The sequence below is a fragment of the Tamandua tetradactyla genome, chromosome 19 (assembly GCF_023851605.1).
Source record: "Tamandua tetradactyla isolate mTamTet1 chromosome 19, mTamTet1.pri, whole genome shotgun sequence".
NCBI classification, from domain to species: Eukaryota; Metazoa; Chordata; class Mammalia; order Pilosa; family Myrmecophagidae; genus Tamandua; species Tamandua tetradactyla.
Window position 1 is genome coordinate 53,846,816 of NC_135345.1, and position 10,886 is coordinate 53,857,701.

At 36.7% G+C, this 10,886-nt stretch overlaps 1 protein-coding gene across 1 annotated transcript in view; it reads right to left on the bottom strand.

Annotated features, from left to right (window-relative positions):
• Positions 1-10,886, bottom strand: part of LNX1 (ligand of numb-protein X 1) — a 219,026-nt gene that overhangs the window by 164,785 nt on the left and 43,355 nt on the right. The window lies entirely within an intron of this gene.

Sequence of the window (10,886 nt, forward strand, 5' to 3'; positions counted from 1 at the left end):
GACTCTGCAGATTTTTCCTTGCTGCCTCGATTTCCCACATCAATAATTCCCAAAGGTCACAGCCTGGAAGAAGAGTGTTCTTCTAACCGTGGCAACCTGAGCTCATTGCTCAAGGGTTTAGTGCCAATAGTATAATAGCAGCAGCTAATGTTTATTGACACCTTATCAATGCGCCAATCATTATGACATTTTACATGAACTAACTAATTGAGTTAATTAGTTATGAAGGAGGTCCCATTGTTTTTCATTTCCATTTTACAGATAAGGAAACTACAGAACAGAGGAGTTAATTGACTTGCCCAAATTAACAGTTAGTTAAGTGGCAGAGCCCTAGCTCTTGGCAAACACCTTAGTTCTAAACAGGGCTAGCTGTATAATTACTACTATAACCGTAAACTAAGCAATATTGAACATAGTCATCTATCAAATTTCCCTAACTAGAAGTTACCTGTAATTTACAATCTCCAAAACTTTTAATTATCATTTGTACTTCTCATTAGTCAAAAAACAAATATTATTGAGAGCATGATATATATGTGACCTTCTTCTAAGTATTATAAGAAGTTATAAAATGTAAAAGCTATAACACAATAACATCATATAAGAATCTTATGCTTTACAGTATCATGAAAAGACCTGACTTATACAATGACATGACTGAATAAAACAGGATATGAGAATAATAACAATAAAACAGCAATGGAGTTCTGAGACCTCACCTACTCGCAGGGAAGAATCTTAGTCATATTTCAAATCTTCTTTTCTTCTTGTAGCCAAACCACAGCTTTTCAGTTTTTTAGTTCACAGCACTAAAAGATTCTTCAATGGGCCAGACTAACCTGTGTTAGCCACTAGAATAAGCTCCAGGGAAGAAAATTTACTTTGGGATTTAAGATGGTCAAAACTGATTACTTCTCAAGAGGCTTAGAAACCCAACGCTGTAAACACAGCTGGGGAAGCACTTGAATCTGGGTCCATAAAAACACCAGTGGATAATCCATCCTTCTGGCTTATGACATGAACACTATACCATATACATATATCTATACAAAAGCGATAAATATTTTTATACATCCTTGTTGGTAAAGAGAAAAGAAGAACAGATAGAGACATGCCCACCCACATCATCTGTGTGTGTAATATAAATTTCTTTCTTGTTTTGTTGAGGTAAGAGTGAAAGGCTTACATTCAGTCCAGCCACTAAATGGGAACACTGGACTGTCAGCAACTAAACCTATAAAAATTGCATTTATCTTCTTAAAATTTAGAAAGCCAATAGAAGCGCATTTAATTGGATGAAAAATAAATGTCCTATTTGTTGACAGACTTGGACTGTTTTTCTCTATTTTAGAGTAATTTTGATTTATCAATACCTTCTTATTTCTGGAAAGATGGACAACCATGCATTCCTGGCTGTTATCTCTGGTTGTGGGATTGTTGATTATTTATTCCCTTTTACCTATTAATGTTTTTGAATTTTTTCTAAATAACATATATTATTTCATAATAAAAAGATATTATGATTTTTTAAGCAATCAACCTATTTTACTTTCCAAATGATAGACATTCCTATACCATTTAAATAAATCACTCGTAACTTTGTCTAGCAAATAAATCCCTGAGAATTCTTATGATCAGTTTTTCACTGATTTCTAAAATACATGTCAATGTTAAGAATGTTTTGACTCAGGATTCAAGTTTCGGAAAAAAGTTACTCTGAAGAGAAAAGAAATTATGCCCTAAAAATTTCTTTTTCAGATGACTTGCTGTATAGTTAATTAGCAAGAGACACAAAAAGTGTTTTCTAGAATAATGGCCCAGATACTTGCTCTTTGAGATAACAAGGCTCTGTTTTTGCAGGTGGCCTTCTACTCAAAGAACAAAAACTGGAAACATCCATTGAATTGCCCTGTTTACATGTGTTGAGTCATGCTAATGGAACAGAGCTAATCAAGCCTTGGGTACAGAGCTTTTTATGTAAAGGAAAGGAACTGGGCTCAGCTTTACTAAACTCCATGCATGCACTTTTCATATATCTCTACAAAGGCACACAACTGCTTAAGGAGGACATCCAAGGCAGAGCTGGCCAATAGCAAGACACGTAAGACACAAACACAAGCCACCTTTAGAATGTTACATTTTCTACAAGCCACACTGAAAAACTTAAAGGAAATAAGGAAATAATTTTAGCCCCACATTTTATTTAGCTAAATATACTCATTTCATTGTTAAAAATAGTTAACATTTATTTATATATTTTTATTCCTTTTCTTTGTTCTTACTAAGTCTTTGAAATCCACTATGTATTTTGCATTTAACAGCACATCTCACTTTGAACTACCCAATATTTCAAGAGCTTAAGAGCCACATGTATTTAGTGGCTACTTTATTGGACAGCGCAACTCTAAGATGAAAATATCATCAATTATAACATTCTTTAAAGTATACAATTCAGTGGTCTTTAGTGTATTCATAAGCTTGTGCAACTATCACCACTATGTAATTCCAGAATATTTTCATCACCCCAAAAAGAAATCTCATATCCATTAGTACTTACTCTCCATTCTCCCCTCTCTCCAGCTCCGGCAACTAAGAATCTATTCTTTGTCTCTATGAACTTCCCTATTTTAGACATTTCACATAAATGGAATCATGCAATATGTGGTCTTTTATGTCAGACTTCTTTCACTTAGTATAATGTTTCAAGGTTCATCCACGTTGTAGCCTGTATCTCATTACTTTTTTTTTTTTTTTTTTCCGCATGGGCAGCACCAGGAATCAAACCCAGGTCTCCGGCATGGCAGGTGAGAATTCTGCCTGCTGAGCCACTGTGGCCTGCCGCTCATTACATTTTATTCCAAATAATATTCTACTATATGGGTATAGTACATTTTGTTTATCCATTCATCTGATGGAGATTTGGGTTGTTTCCATTTTTAGGTTATTTTGAATAGTACTGCCATGAACATTTGTGTACACATTTTCCTTTGCGGATATCTATTTTCAATTCTCTTGGATATATTTCTGGGAGAGATGCTGAGTCACATGGTAACTCTATGTTTAACATTTTAAGGAAATGCCAAACCATTTTCCAAAGTGGCTATGCCATTTCACGTCCCTACCAGCAATGTACAAGGGTTCCAATTTCTCCACATCCTTGCTAAGAGTCGTTATTGTCTGTCTTTTTCACTAGAGCCATCCTAGTGGATGTGAAGTATAGGTCATGTTTTTTTTAAAAAACAAACTCTGGGTCAGCTGGTGTTCCCACTGATTAAAAAAATTTAAAAACTATGGTTAAAAAAGGCAACAGGGGCTATGATATGTCTGCATATTTAAAAGATTAGAGTGTTAGCATACATTTTCCCAATTCACTTGTAATAAGACATATTGTGTCTTTGTTCAAAAGCTGCTTTATTTTGTCTGTTTCACCAGCAAGTAAGGGAAGTTCCTTAGTAATAATAATTAATACTTATTTGCAATTACTGAGTTTTATATATATACAAATATATATGTATATTTATATATATGTAAAAGCTCATTGCTCCTCACATTGGCCCTGTTATTATCATCTCCATCTTATGGATAAGGACTCTGAAGCCAGGAAAAGAAATCTGACCACAATTCCACGGCTTAGAGTCCATGCTCTTAACCATTGTATTAGTCAGGGATCTCCACAGTAACAGAATCAAAAGGGACCATATTGAGGCAAAAATTATTCTGACCTCTGAAAACTTCAGTTCTGGCTTTTAAGACTTCCAATTGATTGGATGAAATAACCCACATTGTTGAGGGCATTCTCCTTTGTAAGTTGTAGATGCAATCAACTGAGCGTAGATGCCAACAATTGAGTGTATATAAAAATTCCATACACAAGTACTCTCACAGTAACAAACAGACCAGTGCTTGACCAAACAACCAGTTACCATAACGTAGCCAAGTTGACACAGAAATTGGCCATCATAAACACCAAAACTTTTCCTCATTTGTTAATACCCTTGACAGCAAAGTAATTGGTGATCTCCTTTAGACCAGTGATTCTCAAAATGTGGTTCCCAGATCAGCAATATATGCATCATCTGGGCTTGCATTAGAAATATAAACTCTTGGATCCAGTTGCAGACTTACTGAATCCCAAACTCTGGCTATGGGGTCCAGCAATCTATGTTTTAATAAGATTTCAGTTGATTCTGATGCGCCTTAAAGTTTTAAGATCTAGAGCAAACATACCATATGACAAAAGTTTATCAGAAAAACTCTTATGGGTCAGATACAGTGCTAGGTGTTGTGTTCAGTTTGACGATTCAAAGCAGAAAAAGACATAACTCTGCTCCTAGTGCTTATAGTAGAGTGAAATTGATACATGGGTTAATCAGGATTATCTTACAGCGTAACAGGCTCTAAGTCAAGGTATACATGTGATGCTCCACCCAGGGTGGCTAGACAAGGGTTGTCAGTGGAAATGACTTTTGAGATTCTAATAAACTTAGAAAACCAATGTCAGACTAAAGATATCCAAATAAATTTATTGTTCCATGCTGCTTTCAAGACAGGATCCAAATTCCATAGCCTGGTCTACGAATACCTTATTAATCGGTTCCTGCTTATGTCTCCAAAGTCATCTCTCTTATAAAACTTGCTACTCAAAATGTGGCCCTAAAAAGCATATTGACACCACCTGGGAGATTGCTAGCAATGCAGAATTTTAGGGCTCAGTCCTGATCTATGGATTCATTTTAACAGCTTAACAGTAAAGTTTGAGGAGCGCTGTTCTACCTACCATGGAGGACTTAAAATTCTCATTCAGAGCAAACTCTAAGAATTAAATTCAAGAGCGTAAGTTATCAGGAGACCCTACTCCAAAAGAAAGAGGCAATGACATGAAATGAGCCCTGAGTTGACAGATGGGTTCTTATCCGGTGCCAATCAGCGGTGAAGTGTTTTGGGTTTTTCATTTCACTTCTCCTGGCCTCAGACTCCTAATCAATCACTAAGCAATCCCATATACGCTCTTTTAATTTTTAATTTCTTATTGATATATATTATATATTCACATACCATGTAATCACCTAAAGTGTACAATGGTTCACAATATCATATTGCTGTGCATTTATCATCACATTCAACATTTTTCTCTTTTTTGTAAAAAATAACATATATACAAAAAAACAATAAACTTTAAAGCACATCACAATAATTAATTATAAAACCAATTGCAGAGTTGGTATGGGTTACAACTCCACAATCTTAGGTTTTTATTTCTAGCTGCTCCAACACTATGGAGACTAAAAGAATGATCAATATGATGATGATTCAGCAATCATACTCATTTGTTAAACTTTACCTTCTCTGTGTAACTCCACCATCACTTTTGATCTTTCTTCCACTCTTTAGGGGTATTTGGGCTATGCCTATTCTAACTTTTTCATGTTGGAAGGGGCTGTTGTTAATATGGGATGGGGGACAGAACTGGCTGATGTTCTGGAGAGGCTGGCCCCTCTGCATTTCAGGACTTATCTGGTTATAGGTTAACGGAAAGTTATCCTAGGACATGGAACTTTGTAGAGTCTTATATATTGCCGTAGGTGTTCTTTAGGGTTGGCAGGAATGGTTTTGGTTGGGGTTTGGCAAGCTATGATAAGTAGCAATGTCTAACTGAAGCTTGTGTGAGAGTAACCTCTCAACTCTATTTGAACTCTCTCAGCTACTGATACCTTATTCGTTACATTTCTTCTCCCCAAATCCTATAGGTCTCAAACACTAAAATTCTATAACTTGCTGATATGTGGGCCCTTTTGGAAATGAAGCGTTGGTTGGGACAGGCCTCTGAAGGTTAATAATCAGTTTTCATAATCTCTTTTATAGGGAAGTTACACTAAGCTACATGTTTCTTCCTATTCCCATAGATCTTTTTTAAAATATTATTTTATTGCATATTTAGTTTTTCCAGAGAAGGAAACCATTCAATGGAATCTGCTTTGGAAAGATGTCATGTATGTTGTAAGCCAGGAAGAGTGGATGTCAATCAAGAAAGCTGGTGTTTGCAATAAATCCAACTTTGTTCTAAGTGATTAAGTTCTTTGGAAAATCTATTGACTTTTCAAAGAGTGAATAGATTAGAAAATACTGACAATTTTCAAAACACTGGCCTTGCATGTTAATGCCCCGGTGTCGTGGGAGCGAACAGTAAACCACTGTTGGCATACACTGGGCCACTCATCACATATGAAGTATGTTGACCTGACCAGCTTGTAGAGACTACAGCTCCCCTTGTTTCCTGCATCACTCCCCCTGCCGAAGGGAGAGCAATGGACCATTATCTCTGACTCTGACATCTGAAGAGAGAATCTGAATGCCAGGAAGGAAGTTTTCCAAATCACTATAAAAACAAAATCCTCTTATTACAACAGGATACAGTAAAGAAAACAAAAGAGGAAGCTCGTGAGAGGGAAAAGGTTTAAAAGAGTAAATGAAAAATACTACTGAGAAAAACAAGAGACCTCTAATGCAGTGAAGTGACTTATATTTACTGCAAAAAACTTCACTGCTGAAACAACTGGACTACAAGAGTGGGGCTGACATGTACGCTGCTGAAAAGAATACTGACCATTATCTATGTCACAGGGCTTTAAAATCTAACCAATTTAACTGGAAGTCAATAACATTTTCTTTCACAATTTCATGTCTCTTAGAAGTAAAATAACACCCCTCTTTGGAAGAGGAGTTTTGAGTTCTGACTAGAGTGAATACAGTTGCATAAGGAGGGTGGAAAAAACTTGACTTTTTATAACCCACAAATTAGAGAAAATGTTGTATGCCAATATTCAATCATAAAGAGCTTTAATAACTTATCCTTGCTCAGGACTAGAAACAATTTCAAAATGGTGTGCTAATGTCATCATTTGTAATTCATCAGCCTAGACTGAGCACAATGTGTGAGTAGAATATACCAAAGTTGAACAGTGTGAATAGCTCGACTGAAACATGGGCTAATTTCATCCCAGTTATACCAGAGAATGGGAGGGAAAAGAGGTTTGACTCCATAAAGCATGGATGAAGATGAATCAAGAGTAATTCTTACACAAACCATATGCTCTTCCTAGATGTTTGTCAAAGTATTGTGACTTAGTGGTAGGAAGACAGTTATAAAGGGCTAAAATATCATTTTAGCCAAGTAAATTCGCAACTTAAATAGTAAGGATGTGTTTTATTTCTGTTAGACCTCCTGTGAAATTATTATAAGTATCAAGAAATTTATATATAGTCTTCATATAACCTCCATCCAAACAACCTGATGTGATGGGTTGCAGTACTGTAAAATTGTTATCTGCCCCAGGAAATCATGTTCTTAAATTTAATCCATTCCCCTGGGAATAGACCTATTATAGGTGGGGCATTTTGATTAGGTTATTTCAATTGAGATGTGACCCACCTCATTCAAGGTAGGTCTTGATTCTCTTACTGGAGTCCTTTATGAGGATAAAAGACAGAAACTAAGCAACACAGAAGCTAAGAGATTGAAATGAAGAGAGACTCACAAACAAAACAAAACAAAACAAAAAACCCCAGAAAAGCTGAGAGAGGAAGCCAATGAAGCCAGAAGCTGAAAACAATAAAACTGGGAAAGAAGGACCAGCAGATGCCGGCATTGTGCCTTCCCGTGTGACAGAGGTGTCCCGGATGCCGGCAGTCTGTCTTCAGAGTTCAGATAGCGTCCTGTTAATGCCTTGAGTTGGACATTTTCATAGCCTAAGAACGGCAAATTGTAAATTAATAAATTCCCATTGTAAAATCCAACCCATTTCTGGCATATTGCATTTACTAAACCAAAACATGGGTCTACTATTGATCCCATTTTACAGAAGGGCAAACTGAAGCCTAGAACAGTTAGATAGCTTGCCCAAGATTGTATGGTTAATAAGTGGCAAGCACAGGATTTAAAAACAAGTCTGTCCTCTCGTCCTAGAGCTCAAGTTCAACGGTTTCCACTTCAGCTAGTTCAAAAATACATTATTGCATTGGAAGATCTATAGTTAAGCAGTTACTCCTCAAGGAATACAAGTTTTTTTTCAAATCCCAAATTATCCCTATAACCTATGCTATTAAGCAATCCTTTCTACTTGCCTCTGAAAACTATGCTGTCAATTATTCCTTTTCTTGAGCTCCTCCAGGCTCTATCTCTCACTCAGCACCTACTCTGTCACAGACATGCTAAAATTTCCCTGATTTTGAATAATCCTTTACTGAATCTTTTTAATCTATTAACCATTACCTTATTTGTCTCCTTCTTTTCACAGCAAATAGTATTTTTAGCGGTCATTTTAGGGTCATGGCCCTCACTATCCACTCTCCCACTCCACTGAAACTATCCTCTCAGAGTTCTCATGACTGCCAACTACCAAATCCCAGAGTCTTCCCAGGTTGCCCCTTACCTTGATGTTGCTACAGCATTTAGCACTACAGACTATCCACCGTTTAGAGAATTGCATGTGCATTTAGGCACTCAAAAATGTATCCGGTGATTGATTAAATGAACTATTCAATCTTTTTTGTATATGTGGCTAAAGACCAGGAACAATTTTTACATAGAAACATACTTATACTTTTTAAATGAAATCATAAAAAATGGTTTGAGTTAATGACAACAACCCAGCACTGCAGCAATAGCCCTTTTTTGCAGAGTAAGGAATAAATTTGTTTCAAAAAGAATTACATATTTTCAAGGTAAATATTTTAAAAATATATAAGCAGGCCAGATACAAAATTTAACTCAAAATGGATCGTTAATTTAAGCATAAGAGCAAAAACTATAAAACTCTCAGAAGAAGATAAGGAGTAAACCTTCATGATCGTGTATTAGTCAATGATTTCTTGGATATGACTCCCCTAGAACAAATGAAAAATGAAAAAAATAAACTGGCCTTCATCAAAATGAAAACTTTTGTGCTTCAAAGGAAACCACCAAGAAAATGAAGAGGCAAATATTTATAGAAAATATTTACAACTCATGTCAGATAAGGGAATTGTATTACAGGATATATAAAAAACTTGTACAGCTTAAAAATAAAAACACAAACAACCTAATTTAAAAATGGGCAAAGGATTTAAATGAACATTTCTCCAATGAAGATAAACAAATGGCAATAAGTACAGGGAAAAGTATTAGGGAAATGCAAATCAAAACCACAAGGAAATATCACTTCACGCCTACTGGGACAGTAAAATAAAAAAGACAGTAAGTGTTGGAAAGGATGGAGAAAAATTGGAACCCTCGTACATTACTGGTGGAAATGTAAAATGGCACAGCCAATTTTGAAAACAGTTTGGCTCTTCCTCAAAATGTTCAACATAGAGTTACCATGTTACTCAGCAATTCCACTTCTAAGTATATACCCAAAAGAATTGAAAACTTGAACGCAAACATTCATAGCGGCAATATTCATAATAGCCTAAAGGTGGAAACAACCCAAATGTCCCTCGACTGATGAATGAATAAACAAAATGTGGCATATCCATACAATGGAATATTATTTGGCAATAAATAGGCATGAAGTACTGACATATGCTACAACATGTATGAACCATGAAATCACCCTGCTGAGTGAAAGAAGCCTGATACAAAAGGTCACGAATTTTATGATTATGTTTATATGAAATTCCAGGAAAATCCACAGAGACGGAAAATAGATTAGAGATTTTGGGGAGAGGGAGGAATAGGGGGTGACTACTAATGGGTATGGGTTTTTTCTGGGAGATGACGAAACTATTCTGAAATTTGATAGTGGTGATAATGACACAACCTTGTGAATACACTGAAAACCACTGAATTGTATACTTAAAAGGTGAATGTTATAGTGGTGAATTACAGTTTAATAAAGCTTTTAAAGAGAAAAAAATAATAAGTAGGCATTAACTATCTCAAACTGGTATTCTACTGGGATACTTTTCCCCTGAGCTGACTGTTCCTTCCCTTTGTACCCAGCTAGTAATACGACAGAGATTGTCTTGATTGCCAGGAACTAAACAAAACAAACGAATCAAAGCAAAAAGCACCTTTCATAGTCTTTGTAAATTGGCTCTGTTTTGGCTAGTGATCTCTTTCAAAATTTAGCTTATCAAGAAGATAAGCTGGAGGCAAATGCAAAGTGCAGGGTCCCCTCCATTTTACCTGGTACTGTGTGGCCATGGAGCCTGCTTCTTTTCCTTGACTTGTACTTGCTAGTAGCCTCAGGAATTCCCCTGTGAGAGTTTATATCAGTTGGAAGGAAAGCCCTCTCCACTCCCTTTGAAATAGATTTTAACCCCTCCTTGGGACCTGTCTTGTGTGACTTAATGCAGGTAATCCTTTGCCCCAGGCCACCTCGATTTAATTGTTTCTTATACTGCTTTCATGTCTGCAGGGAGCTTCTCTACCTTCAGGACAAATTCTGAGAGGGTAAGCCCCAGACAAGTTTTTTAGCATAGTTTTTTGAGACTTCCTTCGAACAGCTCAGCCCTGACATACAGGCACCCCAGTATACACGTAAGGGTTACTCTGCCCCCTCGGGAACCAGGTCAGAGATGTACAAAGGGAGCATAAACTGGCTCCACCCTATGTGTGGGAGGACCCAACAAGGGCACCAGGAACTTCTCTGGTTTTTGCTTTTTGGTGTGCATGGTCAGGGAATTGAACCCAGGTCTGCCACGTGGAAGGCAAGCATTCTACCACTGAACCACCGGTGCACCCCTTCTATGGCTTTTGAAGCAGCATTGTCTTGATTCTGCACTTGCCAAGTTAATGCAGCCCTTTAACTGTTTTCTGTAATCTTGAGGAAGTTTACTGTCTTTTAGATTCCTCTGCCATTTGCTTGAAGGAGGTTGAAACAATGGCAGCCCTCAGAGCCGGTCCC